Source organism: Fringilla coelebs (genome assembly GCF_963513975.1).
Source record: "Fringilla coelebs genome assembly, chromosome: 5".
Lineage (NCBI taxonomy): Eukaryota > Metazoa > Chordata > Aves > Passeriformes > Fringillidae > Fringilla > Fringilla coelebs.
In genome coordinates, this window is record NC_140033.1 from 13698179 (window position 1) to 13716496 (window position 18318).

The 18318-nt window shown below is 37.8% G+C and overlaps 1 protein-coding gene across 3 annotated transcripts in view; it reads right to left on the reverse strand.

The window, feature by feature from the left end:
* The window catches only part of ATXN7L1 (ataxin 7 like 1), a 110713-nt gene that overhangs the window by 82460 nt on the left and 9935 nt on the right, over nt 1–18318 (reverse strand). The window contains exon 1 of one of the 3 annotated variants that reach the window (XM_084206822.1): nt 16402–16443. The exons of the other annotated variants lie outside the window; for them this stretch is intronic. The gene's annotated coding sequence lies outside the window, so the exon portion shown is untranslated. Of the gene's footprint in view, nt 1–16401; nt 16444–18318 lie in introns of those variants that run through there. 3 annotated transcript variants of the gene reach the window in all.

Consider the following 18318-nt stretch of genomic DNA (forward strand, 5'->3'; position numbering starts at 1 on the left):
TTCTTAACATCCCTCAGGCAGACATAAGGGAGGAACAGCTGGAAATCATCTTCATTTCTCTCATAATTCAAAGCAAACCTCATGCACCCTCACTAGGCAGTCTCCACAAACCACCACAGAGCAACAGAACAATTCTTTCTTTCTCAAATATGTATCAAGAGAAGTCTCACTGCAAATCAGACTTATCACAAGCAGTACCCTTCATGGATGATGGCACTAAATTTCAGCTCAGATTGATGGATAACTCTCTGGAATCAGACATTTGACCTTCAGCAGCAGTTAGAGGGTTGCACCATGTCCATACTTTCTGCAGCAGGTGGACTCTGACAACTTCTATGCTGGGAAAACACACCTTGACACAGGAAGAGATCATCTGCAAATTAACTACAACAACTCACAGAAATACACAGTGCTTCAGCTTTTGATTTTTCTGCATGAAGATGATTAAGCTTTCTGATACATAGCCAAATAAACTAAACAGGTTTGGAAACACCATGAACATACTGGTCCTGCAGAAACAGTAAGATGAAGCTCTGGAGATACCAAATGCTGCTTGACAAAGAATCAAAATAATTTAACAACCCATCTGTAAACTTCACAACAGTACCTTTGTACTACACATCATCTTTAGAGTGAGTCAGAGTGAGTACTAAAGTGGTTTTTCCTTATTTTCCCCCATTTTTCTCATAGCTTCAATGATCTTATATTAAGGGAACAAATATTAGTGAACTAAAAAATAAAGTTTAAAAGAAAAATAACTTCTTTGACATGTACTGATAATTTCTTTTGGTTTTTGTTTTTAAGGAAATGTTGAATATGTCATATTATGGATTACTGAATTTGGAGCAAAAAGAAATGTTTTAAATCCAATTAGTTTGGAATACTTTCACTAATTCCAACTTTTGGATTGCTAATAATGAAATACAACAAGGATAGTAGGTTTTCTTCTTTCATTTTCTTCAACACACACTAAGAAAAAGTTATTTATGCAGTAAAACAGTCCTATGGAGAAAAATCCCATGGCCACAAAAACTTTCATTCCAATTTCTTCTGTGCAGACTGCCATGAAACAGACTTTAATCCTCCAACTGGTGTTTCCTTCATAAATACTCAGCAAGACACAACTGGCACTCACACACTCGCCTGCAAAGCTGTATTATCTTCTGCACAAGAGTGACTCTGGTTTAAGGCAGTACAACTGGACTGAAGGAGAGAGCTGGCTTAATTCCTGGCTCCCAAACAACATTCTTGCATGACCCTGATTAGATTTTTCTGTGCCTCAGTATCCCATCTCTAAAATCAGGATAATATGCTCTTTGTCTGCCCTGCCTGTTTAGATTGCAGCCTTTCAGTATTCTCTTACTATTTGTCCATACACTGGGACCACAATGGGGCCCTTCATTTTGGCTGGGACCTCACTATGACAATAGAACAAGCAACTAATAAGATAACTTGCATGTGTTTTACAAGCACTATGTGACAATCTTGACAGAAATTCTGGGTTTTTGATTAAGGATATAAGTTATTAAGGATTAAAGAAAGTCTTATAAAAATGAATTTTTCACACCTTTCAAGGCCACCTCTTTAGTAACATTATTATTATTGAAAATAAAATAGAATTATCAGAAAAATATCTCTCAGAAAAAGACCAATTTTTATATTAGGGAAAATGATGAGTAAATGAGCAAATAAACATTGAGAAAAATAAAATCTTTAATCTCACCTATGTTATTTTACAAAATATTAAGTATTTCATTGATCTTCACTTCTCCCTACAAAGAGAGCCAAGGCCAAGAATATCTTTTAATTTAACTCTCTTCTCACCCAAGACAGAAAGTGTCTGCTCATTCCTAATCAACAGCTGGATATTAAATGGAAATGTATTGTTTAAACATACTGTCTAAAAGGACACACATAATTCTTATGCCAACTCTGAGCTTTTTCTGTATTGCCTCCTACACCTGTATGTTGCACCTCTTTTCAGGAATATTGCCTCTCATGTAACTCAACTCTCTGAAGAAAGTTACTTTCAGATAGACTTTCAATAACATCATCTTTTTCCTTCACACAGTTTCGAATGAAATAGATTTATTCTCTTTCTCGTAGGCATACAGATCAAGCTACTGCTTAAAGTGTTCAGCTGTGGGGTTTTTTCAGTTAGAGGACTTTATGCCAAGGAAAAATACATGAGAAAAAATATTAATGAATAACAGGAGGTGGAAAGATGAATGAGAAACTTCCTAACCAAAGTTCAAACATACAAAATATCTACCCCAAGGCCACTTAGATAAAACTGTAAAAAAATTCCTACAAATTGAAGAGCAGTCTATAGTTCCACTATCATACAACTCCAGACAACAGCTCTCATTCTAAGAATTCTGGTCTCAAGGGAAAAATTATCTCTGCAAGTGCAATCAGTCAAATCAGACTTGCACTGTCTGAAAAAGCATACATACAAATCTCTTACACTGAGATTTCTATAGTACACTTTCATGCACACCACAAACAGTTCCCAGGATAGGAATATGCTCCTGCTGGTTCAACATGTTGCCTAAAGACAAACAAGTCAGGCAATGCAGCACTCTGTGCTGGCACAGCAGTGTCATCCTTACTGCAGGAGGTGAAAGCACAGTTTTGCTGGACTAACTGAGTCCACAACAAGAGCCTGCTGCATACCTCAGGGAGTGTTCTTACCTCTAACAGACACAACCCCTAAAGAACATGGTCATGAAGGGCCCAGGTCAACACAAGGCTGTGTACCACGAAAGTGCCCCTCAAATCTTCAGTGTGAACATATTAAAGAATATATATATGCTGCATTCAGAGGTATTCTGTTCCCTCCACCTCCCTCCTTCCTCCAGGAGTGCTACTAACACTTTCTCAAAGGTACAGGATCAACCACAATTTAAAGCCACAAAATAAAGCTTTGCAGTTAAAGTGACCACCCTATAAAGGAGCAAACTCCCCTAGCAAGACGAGCTCATGAAATTTGCTGCCATTAAATGAGAGTAAAACCAAGTTTTTTGTTCCTACATCAGGCAAAAAAAAGGCCTTAAGAAACTCGTGGAGATTTTATCAACTAAAGAATAAGCAGAAGAAACTCTACATGTTTTCTTCTGAAATATCAAGATATTTCAGTTCTGAAGACCTTAAAATAATTTACAGGGCAAGTCTAAAATAACCTTCTCATCTAGTAGTACTGAAGAAGCAAAAGAAAGAAATGAAAAGCAATGGAAGACACACTTACTACTAGTATCTGTCATCAACTTGTTATGTTGCACAGTACCTACTCCTGAGACAAATCATTGGTTTAATATTGTCACTCAAAGGCATACATGCTAATATAATAGAAGCTATTAGTGGGGGCTCTTTCCTTTTAATGAAAGAAAGAAGCAGTTTATTAGCTCAATCACATTATTGTTGTGTTTCAATTTCTGCTAGACTGAATACTGCACAAGTCATATTCTCATCTGCACATATGTAATACTCACTATCTAACAAAAAAAAAAAAAGCCACAATTTTGTTTTTTGTTCTCAAACAGAGACTTGGGAAAACTTCAGATGTCTCTGGAGCTCTTTTGTTTGTTTCCTGGACAGAAGAAAAAGGTGGCTTTTGTGAAATAAACTACTCAAAATATGGAAAGATAACAGTTTTTCCTAATTTTAATCTCAAATACATTACTACAATGATCTTTCCAGCTCACTGCTCTTTACAACAGTAGATCACCTTCCACTACTTGGCAGCAGCAATGACTTACTAGCTCACACTTGATTGGTACTTCAAGGGGAAAAGTACCACTCAGTAGCATTTCTTCTTCAAATACCACAAAGTAGCATTTCCAAGACTCCAGAAGCCTTTCTCTTTAAAGGAAGACCACTGATGATCAAGTATCAGCAGGCTGAGTTGAGATGCGCTACACTGAGGTAAAAATAAAAATGTTTCAGATCTATTTGACCAAGAAGGTAGTGAGTCTCCTTCTCAGCGCAGTCCCCAAGTTGCCACTCCTTGCAGCAGGTACACTGCAGGTTCATTACTGTTGATACCTGACTGAAATTAGGATATGAAAGGCTCAGACATTTTTACTGGGCTGCTACGAACATCCTAAGAACACAAAGAAAACTTCACCAAAATTAAAGCAAGTTGCTGAAAACGGCTCTGCTCAGTGACTGTCTCTTGGCACAAACATGTAAGAGGTCGGCAACAACCTCCGCTGACAGGAGCTGGCCCCAGAGCGATGCTTTCACCTCCACCCAGCTTCCCGCATCAATCTCACCCACCTAACAGCTCACTGACATGAGCAGACCACTTAACACTTCTTACTCTGCAGTCTGATGCCTGTCAACTTTGCTTAGAAGCAATCTCCCTTCCAGCATTATCCTTTACTGAGGATTTGGGTGTAGAAAAGCAATTGTTCGTTTATTTCTGAGGATTGGGGTGCATGGAAGCAGTTGCTAATTTATTTCATCCAGTATTGAGAGTGTTGTGCTAGCTCTTCAACAACTAAAAAAATATTAATCAACTAGTTCTGTTTAAAGACTGATTCTTCATGTGTTTAGAATCCACATTTTTTTCTTCAAGTCTGCTGTGCCCCCTAGCACTCCATGATTTATCTAATTGTAGGGTCACTGGAACAAGAGGTTTCCTAGATAAAGTTCAAGACACAGCTTTTCAGAGACACTCTATTCTCTGGCACATGTCTGGAGTCAGCAGTGCATTGAATTGACAGGAAAAAAAGGAGATAGAGGAGCAAAAATACACTGCATTGTCTCATGGATTTCAAGTACACTCCAGCATCATAAAGCAATAAAAATTCATCAAGATGTATGGACAGAGAACACTTTGGAGACTTTTTCACCAATCCCATTTAACAAAAATATCTTCCACATTATCATAAGGAACAAACCTTACCCCCATTTACTTTAACAGTAAAGGTCCTTGGAGGGCTGTTACTAATTACTGCATAATCCAACAGACAGGACAGCGGACAAAGGAGGAGTCAAGCCTTGCATTCCTTCATCCTCTAAGGGGAAAGCTTTTAGACAAATTTCTTGAATTCTTAGTGTCTTTCCCTGTACATCAAGAGGAATTATGTACATTTGTAACTTATAATTAAACACTTCCAAATTTACGAACGAAAAGCATCACACAAGAAAAGAAGTATATCCATTATTATGCACATTTGAATAAATGCTAACAACTCATCTGCAACTTTATGTGATAATTACAATGGCATAAGTGACAGCTAATTCCTATCACAGCATTTCATCTGGAAAAAAAACCACTGGTATTACTACTTTTCCAAACAATTGAATTCAACAAAATCCAGCTTCTGGGAAAAAAAAAAAAAAATCTCAACAGAAAGTAGCCTGAATATGGTACAGCAGCCATGTGAGTCGACATCTGTCCACTAAAAATTATTTGCATGTTCTCCAAGTTGCAGACCAGAAACAAACTCTGGGGCTGCTTGCATGAGCTGAAACTGCTTCAGTGTGAAGAGGTACATACACATCTTGAGGGATGCAACACATCTCAGCACAGCACTGCACTGTGTATGCTATTGCAGCACCAGAGCTGTAGAAGGTACTAGCCTCAGGAATCTTGCCAGCAGGTTGGTGAGAGATTAATGTGGTGCATGGATTTAATGAAAGGTAATGAAGGGTAATACAACACCAGACAGAATCATTATTCTAGTCAAAAGTGTCTGTGAAATTCTTTGTTAAGGAGTCTAAATACCTATAAGGAGTATAGAAAAAGCTAACACCAACTAGCACTAACACTCCACCCAGAACAGCACATAGAATGAGCATATACATCTCTAAAGTGCATTTTTGGAGTATCACTCACAGAACCTCCATGTTAGTGATGTGCAATTCAACAATCTTGTCCTGGATAGACATGTGAGCTTTGTTGAACTGTGTATCTGAATGGCAGACACAACTTGTTAATGTAAACTCCCTGTTAATGAAGCTTCTGTGAATGATCTATCCAACTACTCTGCAATTAAATACCATCTAAGATGATCATAAATACTTTTTCATCATAGAAAGCCTCTGCCTAAAGAGAACTCTTAAGTCCCAAATACACTTTCTTCCAGAGTGTTAAAATACAAAGCACCTTCAAAGCTTCTTAAATTAGTTTCATACCACATTTGTTAAGTGTCCATGTTCAAGTGCAGTACATTATTTGATATCTAAAATGTGTTCATTTGACTCTGTTTAAAACTTGTCTCTCAATTGCAAGCATTAAAGAGTAAAGAATCCTTGAAGTTTATAAAACTGGACTCTTTTTATTTTGATTATAACATGTTTCTGCAATGCAAACAGCCTGCAAGAACTGTGAAAAAGGAGAAGCACATCCTCAGAATAAGTTACTAGGATACATAGTTACTGCATAGTTACCTGATGATACAACGGAATTAAGGCAGTTTGGACACCTTACCTATACATTTCTTTACTGATTTAGTATCTGAAAAATTATTTTATAGCTTTATTTTTCCTACCTATATTTTCAATACTCGAAGGATACTTGCAACAGCATTTTGCAAACTACTAAAAATCTTATATTACCTTTTTTCAACATGTTTTCATGTTAGTGAAAAAGAGAGTTGTTTTTTTTCTTTCTGATTGTACCATCCTAAACTCTCCATAAACACAAACTAAAACTTGCTAATTTTTACTTTGCTATTCTTTCATCATTTAAGTGAAAGCAGTTTCTTTTTCATGCACCAGCTGAATTTTACAGCTAACACTAGCAAAGTCATCACCTATTAAATTCAAGAGGAAAACACAAATGCTTTCAGTAGAAAACACAGGCATAACTAAGATTTGACCCTGCATTCAAAATTTTTGTCTATATCTCCCCATACTTAAAGTGGGGATACTAAGTTTTATCTCAGAATTACATTTTACAGCAAGGAGAATATTGCAACTATTTACCACTTACAGTTTAGATGCTGACCACTTGGCCATTCACAATTAACTTATTTTGATTAAGTATCAACAGGGTAGCTACCAGCAATTAACTGATGACTCCTCTTGTCAAAGAAAGGAGAAAAAAAAAAAAAAGAGAGAGCAATCATGAAAAAGAAATTGTAATACCATAAAAATCACTAGTAATCATTCATGCACAGTTAATTATCAAAACATGCCCCAATTCTTATTAAAATAACATACTGACAGCTAGCTCACAATCAGTGTTTACATTCCAAGTGCTTTACAACTGCATGTTTCAATAATCTTACAAGGACTTATTCCTCTGTGCAAACAGAGCATTTCAAAACATCAAGCTTGCTGCAAAACTGCTGATGAAATTGTGAATAAAATCATCTCTACTAAAATTTCACCAAAATGATATGCTATTAAAAAAAAAAATCAACAAAAAACTAAAGCATTCCTTCCAGGTGAATATTTTTGTGTTGCAAAAAAAAAAAGAAAACAGAGAAAAAATTTCACATAATACAGCATTTATTTTTCCCAGTTCTATTGTCAACTGTTACTTCACACACTTGAATTGCATTTCACTTTATTAAAAGTTACAGAACAAAGTACATTTCAATGACTGGATTACTGTGTTATCACCATGACATCTGCATACAAGAATATAAGGATCTCCTCAGGTCACATGCATGGATTTGACTGCATGGCTCTCAGTTACATTCAGAAGACTTCAAGATTTTACAAACTCCAGACTTACACAAAAAAGGAATGTTCCCATTTCCAAAAAAGTCAATATTCTGAAATTTTAAGAAAGATTTGGGACACGTAAGGTGAGCGAGATCATTAATGATGGGAGCTATGCTGCTGTTAATGAAAACTTTGCCCTTTATCTGCCTGTGCAGAGTGCTGAACACACATACCAAAGGAACTGTAAGCAGTCAGTAGCCCAGACACACCAAAACTCAGAACACTTTAAGCAAACAAAACCTTAATCATTTACCACACTTCTTGAGTCCTTCAAACAGATTCTGGTGATTTGCAAGCTCCCATCGTCTTCACATTAGGCATATCTGAAGCACTTACACAAAGCAAATTAGGCAAGAGGTCACAGCACTAGGCAGGACACATCCCCTGAAACTTCAGATGATACATTCCCACACCCTGCCACGGCACCAACTCCCCTGCCTCCTCCTACCCATCCTACTCCATGGTAATTTCCACTCACCTACTCTATGGTAATTTCCAATCTTTCACCTGCCCAAACCCCTCTAACTAAAACAAAGCTATGAACAAAAAAAAAAAAAAAAAAAGCCAGGAGCAACTCAAAACTATGTAAAAGAAGATACTACATACAATACAACAAGCAAGTTCCTTGCTGCAACATGTCTCTCTGAATGAACCAACTCCATAGGAACACTCTGAGTCAATTTGCTTTCTTAAAAATAAAATAATTAACTGATACCTGTTAAAGGGAAGGAAAGCCTCCTTCAAGCTATGGAACACTTAATAGCATCAAATTGCTACTCTGCCAACTCCTTTGACCTAAACACAAATTCTGAAGAAAAAGAACCCCAGGTTTCAAAGTTATCAGAGGTTTCAGTACACAGGTTACTGGAGTGCAGTACACAGATATTCCTGTATACACTGTTACTCTGAGGCAAGTTTTGCCTGTGCTGTCTGACATGAGACCTGGATTTTGCTAAGTGTCTATATTTCACTGACTGCAAGAAACAGCAAATTTTAAAAACAATTAAACAAAATAAGAACAATAAGAAATATTATTTCACAATATTCCGATGACAAAACCTCTTCTGTAAGACAGTGTCCTTAAGAGAGGGACTTTCTGGAGAGACTGAAAAGCAGTTTTCTCTCCTCAGATAAAGGAAAATTAAAACTTAACTTGACAGCACCAATGTAAAGCTGTGGCTGGTCAGTCTCCAAGTTCCCGCATACATACCTGGTCCTCCATCACCTTTCATAAAAATATCAGTGGTAAGGAGGACACAGCTCCCATGCAGATACAACTAGCTATGTTGTGTAAATAACAAGATCTATGTCTAAGGTGAATATTGTTGAAAACATGTGCATTGCAATTATATGCAGCAATTTATTTATTTTTATTCACCTCAGCTTCACACAATCTCCATATGCAGGTGCATTTAACCATAGCACTCCAACACAACTAGAGATTTATCTTATATGTCTGGAGCTAGTCACTTGGCCTCTCCATGTTTCTCTGTTTCTCCATCTGTGATGCTTCACAGAAAGCTTGAGAGGCTTAATTTATTATGCAGCCTGCCAAGTGCTTTAGAGAAGTATGTTACTAAAGCATTAAAACTGTTTGTTGGTTCTGAAAGAGTAAATCGTTAACCAAACTGAAATGTAACCAACAATATCCCTAAAAGGTGGCTGCACTTTAAAAATGCAGAAGTATCCTATTTGCCTTTATAGAAAATAGCCTCCAGACTTTAGGTATTTTATTACATTAGGACACCAGGAGATCAGATTTTCTTCTGAACCCCCTTTCTGTCCATTTACTGTTACACTCCCAAAGGAGGTGATAAGCAGAGAGAAGCAAACCAGTAATGCCAAATCAAAGTGACACGTGCCCAGCCAGACTCACTGTCCAGAGGCCACAGGGAAAGATCTCTACTAAGGAATCAACAATGTTTAACTGACAGCAGATGCCAACTACAGGTTGCCTGCTCAGGGCAGGAAACAGTTCAGATGCTAATAAAGACAAGGGCCACATGTTCCCAACACCTGCAGGACAATATACTAGATACTGACATAAACATATTTAAACCCTAGACATCTCTCAAACCACTATCTCATGTGAAAGTTTCATATCTATACAAACCCCAGGTATAGGCTTTTGCTCTTTTTCAATTGTTGTTTTTACTGCAATATCACTGAAAGAATTCTCAGGAAGCTGTTTCTGGCAAGCAAAACAGCTCTCCTAAAATATTAACAATGGACAAAGATTGTCTTAAAATACCAGCTATATAAAAATACAGATATATAGCTACCAACTCCCAAACACTAGTTCCACTTAAGGGTTTATAATATATACTTTTATAGCAAAAACCAGTTAAAGAGGCAGCTGGAAAAAAATAAGAAACTCAAAAGAGAAACAAATAAATAACAGTATGATCTCTTGTAATTTAAAAAAAAATAATTAAAATATGACTAGCAAAATAAGACAATCTCAAATGTATCACAGATTAAAACCAGTTTTCATTTAGGCAAAAGAGCCCCAGCACACTGTAAAACAGTTATAATATTAGATCAAGGAACGTAAGTGATACCTTGAAAGAGGTCATTTTGAATCACCAGATACTTGACAAAAATCTTGAAACCCAAGAGCAATGATGATTTCAGACAATTTTCTAGATATATGAATGTATGTGTACACATGTGCATATATTTTTAGGAAATCTGCCTGCAGATTTTCAGCACTCCAGAGCCAACATTCCAGAGCCATCCCTCACCTAATTCAGCTTTGTTGTGTGTTTTGTCTTTCTCAGACTGCAAATGTGTATTTTACTGCACTTTGCAGCTAGTGTATCCAGCACACAATTTAAAAGATGGCCAGATGCAACTGTCAGGATTCTGCACCAGCTCTCTGCATCCTTAAGCTCCCACATCAGCTCAAAGTATTTAAATCACACACTTCCATATCCACACTGCAGAACCTATCCTGTCTGTAGCATCCTGAGGAGTCACTACAGCAAAGAAAACATTTTTTTCCCTCCTGACAGGTCACCGTGGGTCTCTCTCAGCTGCTGGCTGACTGGCAGTAAGAAAGCAGTGCTTCAGTTCCATCAGATGCACAGAGATGGACATCTCTTCTGGAGCCAGCACCGGACCTATGAGCCATATCAAGAATATAGTGTTTAGCAAGTTAGCAGGCTTCTGCACCATTTCAGGACAGGAACTCTTCTGGTATGGCTGCTGCCATTTGTCTCTTGCAGAAGCAAGCAGTGACATTTTGGCAAGGGGAGTGGGGAAGAGAGGAAGGGTTTTTTTGCAATCAATAGACATCAGATGGAAACACATGGCTCAAGATGCCTTGCCCTTTTATAGGTAGGACACTGATAAAAAAAGCCAAGAAAATGCCCTGAATAGTTTGGTGTTGTCATGTGCTATATGATGTTCTGAAGCTCTGCATTTTACTTCTTCTGAAGCAAGCACAACTTCAGTAAGATGACAGTCCTAATCCATTTAAACTTTGAGACTGTGGCATGACAATGTTAGAGCATGATTTTTTTCAACAAGTACTTTGTTCCTGTAGAAAGCAAATGAGAAGTAAGAACTTTGGTGTCCTTAACTTCCAGCTTGAGTAACAGCCATGATGAAAAGTACCTCACATGAAGGTGAAGCCTTGAGCTTTCTACAGTACCACCGGGGTTCAATACATTTTAAAGATCTCTATCCAACAGCAACAGTGATACACATCTGCCTAATACACAGCCCAGCAAACCACTGCCTTGGCTGGACACACCCTGCCAGCAGAGTAACTTTATCTGACTATTTCCTCCAATTTTTAATGAAATCTCTCCTTCCTGAAGGGTGTCAAGTCTCCTTCTTGAATTCTTGCTTTCATATCAGAAATTACCCTTTTTAGTGCCTTATGTCAAAGCAAATATCATCTTTTGTTGTCATATTTGCCACAGTCTCAAATAAAATTTACCTGAACGCAGGTATGGATTAAATGATGCTGGGAAGGTTAAGCAGACCAATCATCTGATTGATCTTAGCATGGCTGTTAGTATTCCATAGCCTTGCAACAGATCCTGACCTAATCCAACATTTGCTGGGTAACAGGATACACCTATTGAGGAGACCATGACAAGGTCCAAGCATTCAGTCCAGCTCACAATACAAGAAATATTAAAGGTGACTCCAATGTAAACATCTAAATATTTTGTAATTACTCAGCCAAAAACTGATGGATTAGCTATCCATCAAGCTGTGCAACACTGTCACATGCAACAACTAGGAACTGAGGAAGACCCAGATTTCCTGAACCTTGCATCACCACAAGGTAGCACAGGATATGTGTGACCCTGTACACTACCAACCAGAAAAAGCCCACATGAACTTCAAAGTTCACATGGCTCTACAATAGAACACACACTGACACGTACTTGGAGCAAACCTCATCGTCCAATTCACAGTTTGTTTTAGCCCTTCCAACTGCAGCAAAACCAACAACAGTCTGTTCCACAGTACTGAAATTCTTTAGTTTTTGTTGGGTGTGTAAGCCCCAAACCCTGATAAAATTCAATATTGCCTGTTTTCTTTTTTAGAACAACAATTCACGCTTTCTTTTTTTACAGTTTTTGGAGGCAGCAATACTGGTAAGGGGATGAGGGTGAAAAAGTTATAAACTTAAGATGCAGCACATTTGCTCTTCACTTACTTTGTATACAGTGTTTACAAGAGTTATAGGACCACTGACGTTGGGAAAACCTCTAAAAGCAGGTTAGATGCTTCCTTTAACCCCACAGACACAACATTGCCCATCTAAGTTCAATCTACCTTATATCAACACTGATTTGCCTTGCAGTCAGCATAACCAAGAAAAAACGTGACACTTCCTCTCATACTGGTGATGATTTCACAAAAAAGAAGCAAACTAAATGATACAAATACTGGTATTCTTCAAACAACTCCTACTGTCTCTTTTGCAAAACTAGGATAAAATGAATTCTGATACAATTCATTAGAAATAACAGAGCCTTTCACTCTACCACAAAGACTGACCTCCTATATTCTCATAAACCCATGGCCAAGAAGGCAGCACCAGGGAAAGCCTGCTGACAAAGATTGTTTTGCTTTGTAAACAAAGTTGAAGAAGGCATTTGGGTCCAGCTGTCAGCTCCCTGACCTTACAATGAGAAGGCACAAACTACCTGCAATGCTTATGAAAAGGCCAACAATTACATTGGTAAATGATTAAGTTATGCTTAGAATTAATGACTGGAGGGATATCAGTGGTTTTGACTACCAGAGAAATACAAAGTGAGATTGAAAAGCATTACTTCCTCTTTTACCTGCTGTTAAAGGACAGTCCCTTCTCACTCACCACATTAGAAAGCTTTTTTTTGCCTTTATCACCACATCTTTCACATTAACTTATTTTGTTAACAAAAGCAGCAGTATCAACGTATGAAATTTTAGGGAGTTAGAACAAAAATCTTCCTTATGATACAAACTGACTTTCTATGATAAAACAGGCCACAGAATTTAACCATACTATTTCAGCCTCAAACCCAAGCCTTCTGGATGGCTAAAGCCCTGTGTGCTTCCAGGAAAATGACCAGGGCCTTATGCAAGTATCTTGTGCAACAGAGTCTACTACACCCCTTGATAAGCTGTTCCTATTTAATTGTATCATTAGAAAACTGCATCTTATTTCTAGTCTGAACTGATCTAGCTTCAGCTTTCAGCCATGAGAATCCCTTTAATCTACCTGACAAAGAACCATCTAACTGTCAGATACCTTTGCCCTAAGTACTTACAGACTTATCAGGTAGCCTCTACTGTCTGTTGATAAACTAAATAGATTGAGCTTCTTAAATCTTCCATTCTAAAGCTGATTATCCAGGCCTTAAATTAATGTATCTTTTTTCTGAACTCCTTCCAGTTTTTCCAACACCAGATGTGGACATGAGAACTGGGATACAACACTTCAGTAAAGCAGTATAAAATGCAGCAGTATTCACCTGCTCTACTCTCCCCCTACTCTCCCAGTCATGCACTTCCAGCCTGCTTCAAGACCGCTTTGCAAAAGGAGTAACACTTGAATTAATCAACCCTCAAAAGCAATTCTTCCATTTCTGCTTACATTCTACCTAGTTCTTCCAAAAACTAAAAAATCAGAATGGACCATGACCAAGTTTACATGTTTATTGTAAAGAAAAAAAAAAGTATTTTTAACCCAAATTGCCAAAGCTGCAAGAATGATGAAACGTATAAATTCAGTGCCTGTATTTTACAAGAGAAAAACTGCAGAGAGAAAGATTACACTGCAATCATGTAATAGTTACCCAATCTAAAGCTCCCTCTTTGAACTACTATTTAATTCAATAAACTGAACATTTCCAGCCTATTTTGCACTATGGCATTCTGATGCTCACTTATATATTCACCTCTTGAGGTGCTGGGTGGTCACAGCAGGTTTTACTCTCAGCAAAATCTGGTGGGCACAACGAAAAATTGCTTCAGGCTAAAGCCAGTGTTCTTCCAGACAAAAGGCAGAGCTGCAGGCTAGTCATGGAGGATTTGCTAATGTTATAAATCTATCCATGTAGTGAAAATTACTTGCCAGCTATAATCTTCAATTATTACTGTATCACCAGCTAGTTCCCCTTTCTATCCTGGATGAAAAAGAAACCCGAGTCAAATCATGAAATATCTAGGATGACCATTTTCACAACACAACAAAAAGAAAACTGCCCCAAAAATTCAATTAGAGATCACCAGATATGACAGCATATGATCCTATAAAGTCCATGGTCTTCACTGGTAGTGTGGGTGCAGAAAAGGTGATGGTAATGTTTGCACAGCAAAGGAGCAAGCAAGCTAGCTTTTGGAGCAGTAACATCAAATTCTGCCTTTAAGTAATTTAAAAATTATTGAAAGGCACTATACTAGAATATGTGGTGACTTGCTAAAATATAGTGAAATTACTGCAGGTTTTTGCTGTAATAAGAGCTGGCCTATTCTTTTAAGTGTGGCTTGGGTAACTGTTCTTTGAGAGAAAGATACTCCCCAGCAATGTATTTTGAAGTATGTCAGTCCTTACTTTAATGTAAGTAAATGTAATGTAAGTAAAATTTGGTGTATTGTATGTAAAGTAATGTAAGCAAAATCTGGTGCCAATGGCAGCATCAACCTTTGAGAAACAATAAACAGAGTACTAGTCAATAAAGCCTGCCACAATCTGTCATAGGGAAAGGTAATTGGTATTTTGCTTTTTCTTCTTCCCCCCATAAATAAATATATTCTATGTGCCTGTATTGTCTTTGTAATCTAGAAATAAGGCATTTCCCCTCTCCTTTTGAAATTGCTATGCAATAACATTCTTCAGTGAGGACTGGATTAACACCCTATCAGTACAGAGTAGGCTTTCAGTGTTCTTTCAGTTAATTCCAGTGCAGGTATGATTAGTCTTTCAGCAGCAGCAGCCATGTTTGCCCATCCTCTTTCAGTGACAAAAAATTTCTACATATAGGTGGCAGGACACCTTGGGCCTCTTTACAAAGAGAGGTGATCTATAAACATCAGTAATCAGCTTGTTTCTTGTGACTTCTTCCCACCCATTCACTCCCTCTGCCTTTCCTCACATTGACCTGAACGCTATTTCATACCCTTCCTCTGGATATATACACATTGGCCTGATTAGGACTCAAAGCAGCTTCCATAGAATGATTTTGAACACAGAGAAAGTCTCTCTCATAACCTCACAGTACTAAAATGAGCAAGCTCTTAAAAGCACTTGCTCTGTGTACTGTTTTCATAGCACACTATGCTTGCACATGGTATGTCAGAAATCTGCCATGGAAAGCCCACATTCAAAGGGGTTCTCCTAAAAAAAAAAAATCTTAACTTCAGAGAAATTTGGACACAAAAGGCTCATTCTAAGGTTGATAGCTGAGAACAAGAGTCAAAACTGTTTAGAATTTTGCATGTCACTTACCCTCCAAGCCTGTAATATACAAACAAACAGGCAGAAAGGAACTAATACAGAAGAAAGAGTGTAAAAGAATAACAAATGTTGATGCATACACAATGTGTTAGTTTCTCTTCACTTTTTGCCTAGTAGCAAAACTAGGGCACTATTCAAGAGAACAGATGAGGCTGAAGCCTAATAATAAAGGCAATGTTTAAGTATTTGGAGAACAGAGGTCATGTTTAGGGAACAGAGTTTAGAAAGATTAAGATTTATCTTTCAATATTTATGTTATTTTTGCAGTCTGGCAATTACAATCAGTTTTGCTTTCCAGCTCCGAGACAGTAAGACAATATTAGTAAAACAGGGAGAGTTTATTTTTACAAATGAACTGCTTTCACTAGAAATCTGTTCTGTATGCTACTTTCCTGTGTGCTATACTATCAGCTTTGATGCCTCCTTCCTCCACATCAACTAATTATTCTCTACCTCCTTCAAATTCCTCCTTAAAATAGCTTACTGCATGAAATTTTTCAACATTCATAGACTGATTTTTGTCTTCACAACATACACTACTTATGGTTTTGTCTGAAATGTATTGGAAGCTCTCAGAAATACAGATCATATCATTTGAACACATATATGACACATCTCTTTAGAACTTTTCCAAATACACGCTTAATTACAAGGAATTAAAAAAAACTCAAAACAAATGAAAAGCCTACAAGAACTCCCACAGAGGATACACTCTTACCTTCCAGGAAAGTGATAAAAGTTTACAATACCTTTGATTTGCCAAGGAGCTTGGAAAACAAACAGTCAGAATAGTGACAGGTATCTTGAAAAGCTGGAAAGAATAATAAATGCCACAAAATAAAATTCGTAGCATTCCCTCCTTGAACAATGCAGTCAAGAATAATTTTTCTTGATGACCAAGAAACCCAAAAATATGTAAAGCTGCATTACCTCTTTCAAAATTTAAATACCTAAAAGGCTTGGTAATGTTCACACCCAGTGTGTTGTGAGTTATGAGAGAAGCTGAAGAAAACTTACACCAAGCACAGAATGTTTGAAGACTCTATTAAAAGCACTATACACACAGCTCACCATAATTTCAAGAGCTGAAACATTTTTTCTCCCATTTCTCCTCATGTTTTTCCATTGCCATGCATCCAGTTTCTTAATATATTTGCCCAAGGTTCTCCAAGTCTTCTAAAAAGCCAAAAATATAGCAAAAGCATGAATACAATCAGAACCACAAAACTTCATGATAATGCACAAAAAAAAAAACCACCTGGGAGACCCTGAAGAGAAAATCTGAAGACTTTTTTCTTTCCCTGTTTTCTCAGCACCTCTGCATGGTGACGTGTATAAGCTGCTGGGATGACTGAACATTGATAACATACAGGGACATGCAGAAAGTTGCTTGGGAAAGGCAGGCAAGGTAATGAATAAAGCCTTCCAAGTCAAAGAATCAGCTCAATGCTCTGTGCGTGAAGGAACTAATCTCTCCCACAGCATTTTCCTCTTCTTTAAACAGTTGTTTAGATCTACTAAAGAGATGTGAAAACCTGAGATTAACTTCTTAGACACTGAATGACATGAATGACAGCCATTCCCTCTAACCCCTCTTAAATTACTGTCCTGCTTTCTCAGAGAAAAAAAAAAAGTGCTGTATCATAAAGCATGCCTGCCTGTAGCATGTAGACAGGAACAAGCTGCTTTGCCCTGCAAGACAAGCAAAAGCCATACAACCATGGATACCGCAGCACCGCGCCCAAGCTCTCACGATACACCCTGAGCAGTACGACATTACCCGGGGCCCAGTCCACGATAATGCAATCCCGTGGCCTTGTCTCAGCTCTGGAAGCAGGAAGCACAAGTCAGTTTCAGTATGTGACAGAACATGTAGACATAAGACTACTTATGATGCACTGCAGGAAGGAACAGAACTACTACTTTCATGTCCATCATGTTATGTGATAGATATGACCGCACACTCTTCTCTCTTTTTTTTTTTTCTGTGATGGTTTTTGCTCTGCTTGCTAATACTAGGTCCAACTCCACCAATCCTGAACTCACTCTTGTCTTAAACATCCATTTTCTTTGTTATAGTCTCGCCTGTCCTAGAATTTGCAGTGGAAAAGAGAACCAGTCTGAAAATGAGGTTATCGCACATTTTCTCTCTCTCTCTCCTGCTGCTTACTAATCTGTGCCATTCCTCCAGTTGAGCTGAACCCACACCTGCAATTTCAGCCTTTTTTCTTCCTACTTTTGACTCACTCCTCAAACCTTTTCTTTTGTATCTATTTCTTTCTCGGCAATAGAATGCAAATATTTATTCCAAGAGAAAGCGAGAAAACATAATAACCATTTCACATTCTCCCTTCCCACTCTCTTTCTCTCCCTTATAGCTCTCCCTTCTTCCTTGTACAATAGATGTAAAACACATCTGTTCCACTCTCTCCTTGGCTCACTCTCATCAGCCCATACCTCACATCTCCTTTCTCCTCCCGCTCTGACAGTACAGCAGAACAGTCAATCAGTCTTTCCTGTGTTTGGAAATCTGCTTCTGACTCCTTGATTCTCTAACCACATTACTCTTCCTGTCCTTCTTTCACATCTAAGCTTATTATGCTCTGTTTAATAACAAATTACACTTTTGTCTCTAACTTCAGCGTGAGTTTCCTTCATCTGGCTCT